Genomic DNA, 8,167 nt, shown 5'->3' on the forward strand with positions numbered 1-8,167 from the left:
AGGAGATGCCCCAGAAGACCCTTTGTTCTGAGCACCTAAAATCTTGCTATAAAATTTGTGATATTTCATCTTACGGTTTCTTTATCTCGCTCTCATAAAAGTTAGTGAGAAGACTGTCTTAAATTACCCCCTTATTAGAATGCATATAGACAAACTTTGCCAAGGAGGCCTACTGAGCTGGAGATATGTGCAATTGGAGTTATGTGCGATAGTCTTTACATACTAAAATACTGCCCAAATATTGCTGAGTTAGCAACACTATTCAGAATTAGGGTTGATGGTTTTCATATCTAAAATTACAATATCATTTTAGTCATTGCATTGCTGTGACCTACAGAACCTGAGAAGAATGGTGTAGAGGAGGAACAGTTATTTTAGCTCTTGTTTTCAGAGATCTCAGTTCACAGATGGTTGATTCCGTAGCTCTGGGTCTCAAGCGAGGCAGAACATCCTGACAGGAGGGCATGGTGGACGAAAGCTGCTCAAGATGTGGAACCATCTGACTCTGAATAGCCTGCTCCTGAGCAGCTGTGCTTCAGTGAAAACAGTGCTCCTGTGGATGTGTATGAAGTCATCAATCTGTTTTGTGCAAAACTAATGGTTCTAGGAACCACTCAGATGGACTTTAAAAATTTCTTTTCATCCTAATTAAATTTCCATCTTTGTATTTAATGTAAACAAATGAAATTAGTTATAACCATGGTTCCTGACCAATGTCACCACTGGTCCATGCATAACCCTATTAAATGTGTAATAATAATTAACTAACATGAATGCATAACATTATTAAGCATATAACAAATGCACCATCAGTTTAAGGACTTGGAAATTATCTATAAAACTTACCTTTTAATGTATTCCTTCTGTTTCACATACCCACTGTCATCTTTCTCTGCAAATACCTTTATATTATTCCTTTTTAAAATTTGAAATGTACTTATTTTTCACTGGTGAACGTTAATTATACAGAGTGGTGAGTTCCACTGTGGCATATTTGTACGTGTACATCACATAATTTGATCAGTTCCACTCCCCAGTATCTCCCCTTACCCTCCCTCCCTCGCTCCCTCTTATTCCCTTCCACTGCTTCGAAGTTCTCCCTCCTGCTTCAACAACATCCCCCCTTTTTTCTTCATTCACCTCTAGGTTCTATGCATGAGAGAAACATACAACGCTGGTCTTTCTCATCTGGCTTATTTTTCTTATCATGCTTTTCAGATCCATCCATTTCCCTCAAATTGCCACAATTTCATTCTTTTTTGTGACTGAGTAAAACTCCATTGTGTGTATATACCACACTTTATTTAACCACTCATCTGTTAATGACTGGTTCCAGAACTTGGCTATTATGAATTTTGCCACCATGATAATCATGGGTATGCAGGTATCTTTACAGTATGATGACTTTAATTTTTTTTTTTTGTATAAATACCAAGAAATTGGTAGATTGGGATTATATGATAGTTCTACTTTTAGTTTTTTTAAAGAAATCCCCATGCTGATTTGCTTAGTGACAGTACCAATTTACACTCCCATCAACAGCAATGTGTAAGAGTTTTTTCTCCACATCCTCGCCAGCATTTAGTCTTCTTTGTATTCATGACAATTGCTCTTCTGACTGTGTGAGATGGAATCTTAACGTAGTTTTGATTTGCACTTTCCTGATTGTTAGGTATTTTGTTCAGTTTTTTGGCTGCTGTGATTGAAAGACCTGACAAGAATAATTAGGGGAAGAAAAATCTATGTGGGCCTTGTGGTTTCAGGGGTCTCAGTCCATAGAAGGCTGGCTCCTTTCCTTGGGGCTTAAGGTGAGGCTGGACATCATGGCAGAAGACTGTGGGGGAGGAAAGCAGTTTGAGACATCTCACCAAGAAGCAGAGAGAGAGAGAGAACTAGCTGTGCTCATCAAGGACAAAATATATACCCAAAAGTCACGCCCCCATGACCCACCTCCTCCAGTCACAAGCCACAACATACCCACCTTCGGTTACCACTCAGTTAATCCCCTCAGTGGATTATTTCACTGATTGGGTTAAGGTTCTCACAACCCAATCATTTCCCCTCTAAACCTTGCATTGTCTCACACGTGAGCTTTTGGGGGACACCTAATATCCAAACCATGACATTTGGCCCTGGCTCCCAAAAGCTGTAGTCATCTTACAATGCAAAATACATTTAGTCCATTTCCCAGAATCCTCATAGTCTCAACAGTTCAAGTCCAAAGTCTCCTCTGAGACTCAGGGCAAACTTGTATCACGAGCTCCTCTAAAAATCAAAAGCAATTTACGAGTATTCAATATATAAAGGTACAGAGTAAACATTTCCACTTTGAAAAATAGGGGCATAGAAAGAAGGGATGGAATGAAAACAAGACTGAAATCCAGCTGGGCAAACAAGTCCTGGAGTTCCACGTCCAAAATCATGTTTCCTCCACAGCCCCTGTGACTTTGCTGGTTACAGCCCACACGCTTCTCCCTTGGCTTGTCTCTGCTTGGCTCCTATAGTTTCCTTGGCACACGTCCCAGATTTCTGGTACTTCTCAATCTTGCGGGGGTCTCTACTTCAGTTTCAGCTTCAGCTTCCTCCTTACATCTCTGTGCAGTGCCCTCTCAGGGGCTGTCTGCAGGAACTCCATGCTGCTGCACTTTGCCTGTCCTCCTGGGCCTTTCTTTGAAATCTCTCTGGAAGCCGCTGTGACCCGCTAACTCCACCATACTGCATTCTTGCAAAAGCAGCATCATGTGGTTGCCAGCAAGGTCTGCTGCTGTACAGAGCCGTAGCCAAGCCTCCGAGGACCAGTTTCAGCAGCCTCTAAGTGCCTGGGTAGTTGGTCATGGGGAAACCACTTCCTAGGTTGTCCTGTGCAAGCAGGGTGCCCACTGGTCTCTCCTCAAAGGAACTTTTATTTCTTTGGGCCTGAGATGGGTGTGATCTTGTCAATTCCTGAGATGCCCTCAAGCCATCTTTCCTGGTCTCTCTGGGCATAGTCTTTAGCATTTCTTTATTGGCTATAATGTCTTTAATAACTGCAACTTGCTTAGTATCAGTTTTACTCCCACCTTGCCAGTTCAAGTTTTTCAAATCTTTCTGATCTGTTTCTGTCCCAATTATCACAATGAATTTGGTTAAAAGCTGCCAGCAATACCCATGTCACTGAATGCTATGCTGCCTAGAAATTTCTTCTGCCAGATTAAGAAGTCCATCTCTTTTAAAATCGGCCTCACAGGAAGTCTCAGGACATGGGCAAAATGCAGACAACGTCTTAGCCAGAATGTAACACAAATGATCACTATTCCAATATTTAATAGTGTCCTCTTTCTCTAAACCTCATGAGTTCTGTCTTTACTGTGCACACTCCTACCAGCATTCTGGTCTTCTGAACTCCCACTAGAATTGCTCATTAAGCTCTGCTTACAATAATCTAAAGCTTTCCCTGCTTGTATTGCTAAATTTTCCAAAAATTCTCCCTCCCATTCTAAAAGGTTCCAAAGTTTTCTAAGCCACATAATCACAACAGTGACGCCACTTCTTGGTACCAATTTCTGTTTTAGTCCGCTTTTCTGCTCGTGTGACTGAAAAACCTGACAAGAACAATCAGAGAAGGAAAAGTTTATTTGGGGACTCCCAGTTTAAGTGGTCTCAGTCTGTAGAAGGCTGGCTTCATTCCTCAGGGCCCAAGGCGATGCCAGACATCATGGCAGAAGGATGTGGTGGAGGAAAGCTGCTCACGACATCACATCAGGAAGCAGAAAGAGAGCTCCACCTAACAAGCACACAACATAAACACGTGAGGCACACACCCTGGGATCCACCTCCTCCAGCCACATACTACCAGTCTACAGTCACCACACAGTTAATCCCTTTCAGGGAATCAATTTGCTGATTGGGATAAGGCTCTCAGAACCACATAATTTCACCTCTAAACCTTGAATTCTCTCACACATGGAATTTGGGGGGACACCTCACATCTAAACCCTAACACTCGGGATGATGGACATCTTTTACCTGCATTTCTTGACCATTTGTGCTTCTTCATTGTATCAAAATGAAGTTCTAGTAAAACTGTCTGCTTAGTTCATTCGCCTATTTGTTAAACGGGTCGTTTCTTTTTTCTTTCTTTGGTGTTGAGTTTTTTCAGACTGTCTTTTCACCTTGTCAATTGTTTTCTTAGTGTGCAGAATTTTTAAATTTGATGCCACCCTATTTATCAATTCTTGCCCCACTCCACCAAGCTTCAGGTGAACTATTCAGGAAATTGTTGTGTCCCTAGGTTGGAGTGTTGCCCTTATATTTTCTTCTGAGAGTTGCCATTTCTGGTTTTATACGTAGGTCTTTGATTGATTTTGAGTTAACGTTTGTGCAGAGCGAGAGACAGGGATCTATTTTCATTCTTCTACATGTGGATATCCAGTTTTCCCAGTACCATTTGGTAAAGAGGCTCTCTTTTCTCTCACATGTTTTTGGCACCTTTGTTGAGGATCAGATGCCTGTAACTCTGTGGGTTTATCTCTGCATCTTCTATTCCATTGATCTTTTGTTTGCTTTTATGCCAATGCCATGCTGGTCTTGTTATTAAGACTCTACCTTTTTTTCTTTGATCTCTAACTTGAAGTATATTTTCATGCCTAAACAATATCTTATCTAGTTTTCTTATTACTGATCTTAGTGAAAAATTTTATTGTATTTTCTTCTGAGATGTTTGTTTTTACTCAATAGCACTAAAACCTAGCTGTTGTGTTGTGGTAGCAGTATCACGAATTCATGTTGTCTGCTCATAATATTATGTCATGTGACTAGATCCTAATTCATTTACGTGTACGGCAGTCACATGAACAAATTTGTGGACATTATACAAGAGTGTAAATGACTAAGGGTCTCAGCTGCTCACTCTGAAGACCATTCTAGCTGAGGCCACAACTCCTATTTGCTGTTCCCTGCCCATGTCTGTGTGCAAGGAGGCAGACCCAAAGGACTAGACTCTGTAGTACTCCTCCCTTGGTACTACCTTGTCAGTCATCTTGCCTCAAGGATTTCTTGGCAACCTTATACTTTATGATACTCTCATCTCATGGACTCGATTCCATCTTTTCTCCTTCTCTCCTTTACTTGGGGTCAGACTTGCTTTTTTCTCAGCTTTTCTCATGGACCTACTTCCTTTTACATAAGAATTCTCCTAAACAATTTTTGTATGTAATCTCATCTAGTGTTGGCTTCTTAGGGGATCAGGATTAACACACCCTGTCAAAGGATGTGAATTGTTTCAAGGTGTTTCTAATATACACAAGTTTGTGTCAAACTTTATGGTCTATGTTATGTGGTTATTGTATTAGTTCCTGTTGATGATGTGCAAATTACCACAGGGCACTTGCCATTTCCTCTTCCTTGGGTTCAAACTCCTCCGTGGATTAGAACCGTGTTCTACAGGTTTTCAAATGGAAAAGTTCCCATAGACTATCCTGTGACTAAATAGAGTTCACATATTCTGGGAATGGATACTGAGATGTTTGTCAAGAAAAGGCAACTTGCTTTCTAATAGTGAAGAGAATACATCCCCAAATCTGTGCCAGTGTGTAGTACAAAAGGCTATTTGTTCTAGTAACAATAGCACACCTGGCACAGCAGCTTAGATAGGTGCTACCATTTGCTACATCTGTGGTAGCCCATCATTTGCCACAACCCATTTGGATTTCTCAGGCCCTGGATTGGTTAATTAAGTGGAGATGTTGTGCAGGCCACCACCTTTATGTATCCTAATTCTTAAGGAGTGGCACCTTTCCACTCCTTTACCTCCTACATAGAATTCCTCTGAGATAGTTTCATGTGCACTATCCTCATAAATCCTTCCACTACAGTTGTGGGTAACCATTATCTTCTGTTTCCTAACACCAATATCCTTGGCAGTAGTCTGACCTTTTTCTTGACAGCATTAACCAGTTATCTATAACCAACAATTTTGCCAAGTATAACTATCCATTTTGCATTGCTTTCACAAAACATCCAATGCTGGATAATGAATAAAATAGATGTTTACTTAATTCACAGTTTTGGAGGTTGAAAGTCCATATAACATGGCGCCAACTCTGGTGTGGGTCTCCCTGGCTGCATCACATCATGGCAAATAGCATCAAGGAGGGAGCATGTGTGAAAGGGAGAGATCAGATGGCAAGAATGGAAGCCAGAGAGTGTGGGGAGAGGCCAGCCTTGCTATTTTATAATAACCTTCTTGTGAGAATTAACTGGGGTTCCATGAGAATGACAGTAATTCATTTTGAGGTCAGTAACTTTAATGACCCTCCACTAGGCTTCTATTCTTTTTTCTTTTTTTACTTTTATTTTTATATATTCTATAAAATTTTATTTGTGGTAATTAGTTGTACACGACAGTAGAATGCATTTATACATTTTGATAAATCATACATAAATGAGTGTAACCTCTCATTTTTCTGATTATATGTATTGTAGGATCACATTGGTCATGCAGTCACATATGTATTTGAGGTCATAATGACTATTTCACTGTACTATCCTTCCTACCCACATACCCATTCCCTTCCCTTCACTCCCCTCTACTCCATTAAAAAAAAAAAAAAAAAAAAAAGAATACAAACAATAATAAATGTTGGCGAGGATGTGGGGAAAAAGGTCCACTTATACATTGCTGGTGGGACTGCAAATTGGTGCAACCACTCTGGAAAGCAGTATGGAGATTCCTCAGAAAACTTGGAATGGAAACACCATTTGACCCAGCTATCCCACTCATTGGTTTATACCCAAAGGACTTAAAATCAGCATACTACAGTAATGAAGTCACAATAAAATTTTACACACAAAGATAGGAAGGATAGTAGAGTGAAAGATATTGACTTTATCTTACTTTTGAATGACAGCTGTACATTTCATTAATACACTCAAATGTCTATCAGGCTGCAAACAAGTAGGTAATATATATTTTTGATTTGTATTTTTTTATACTCATAACTGTTATTTGTTTTTTTTTCTTATTCATTTTTATTGTAAACAAATAGGATACATCTTGTTTCTCTGTACATGAAGTAGAAGCATACTGTTTTGTAATCATACATTTACCTAGGGTAATAGTTTTTGATTCATTCTGTTATTTCCCCCCCACCCCTCCCACCCCTATTATCCCTCTGTACACTCCCTCCTTCCTCCATTCTTGCTCCCCTCCCATTCCCCATTATGTGGTGTCATTAACCGCTTATCAGCGAGATCATTCGTCCTTTAGTTTTTTGAGATTGGCTTATCTCACTTAGCATGATATTCTCCAATTTCATCCATTTGCTGCAAATGCCGTAATTTTATTATTCTTTATGGCTGAGTAATATTCTGGTGTGTGTGTGTGTGTCACACACACACCATGGTTTCTTTATGCATTCATCCATTGAAGGGCATCTAGGTTGGTTCCACAATCTGGCTATTGTGAATTGAGCAGCTATGAATATTGACGTGGCTGTATCTCTGTAGTATGCTGATTTTAAGTCCTTTGGGTAGAGGCCAAGGAGTGGGATAGCTGGGTCAAATGGTGGTTCCATTCCAAGCTTTCTAAGGAATCTCCACACTGCTTTCCAGAGTGGCTGCACTAATTTGCAACCCCACCAGCAATGTATGAGTGTACCTTTTTCCCCACATCCTCGCCAACACCTATTGTTGCTTGTGTTCTTGATAATCGCCATTCTAATTGGGGTGAGGTGGAATCTTAGTGTAGTTTTGATTTGCATTTCTCTTATTACTAGAGATGTTGAACATTTTTTCATGTATCTGTTGATTGCTTGCAGATCTTCCTCTGTGAAGTGTCTGTTCATTTCCTTAGCCCATTTATTGATTGGGTTATTTGTATTCTTGGTGTAGAGTTTTTTGAGTTCTTTATATATTCTGGAAATTAGTGCTCTATTTGAAGTATGCATAATCTCTATGCTGATTGGAGTGAGATGAAACTTTAGAGTAGTTTTGATTTGCATTTCTCTAATTGCTACATTTGTTTTTTTTAATTGCTATATTTGTTGATAGATTGCATTTCTTCTTCTTCTGTGAGGTGTCTGTTCAGTTCCTTAGCCCATTTATTGATTGGGTTATTTGTTTTTTTGGTGTTAAGTTTTTTGAGTTCTTTATATATCTTAGAGATTCATGCTTTATTTGAGGTGCATGT

This window comes from Sciurus vulgaris, assembly GCF_902686455.1.
Source record: "Sciurus vulgaris genome assembly, chromosome: 11".
In the NCBI taxonomy this organism is placed as follows: Eukaryota; Metazoa; Chordata; class Mammalia; order Rodentia; family Sciuridae; genus Sciurus; species Sciurus vulgaris.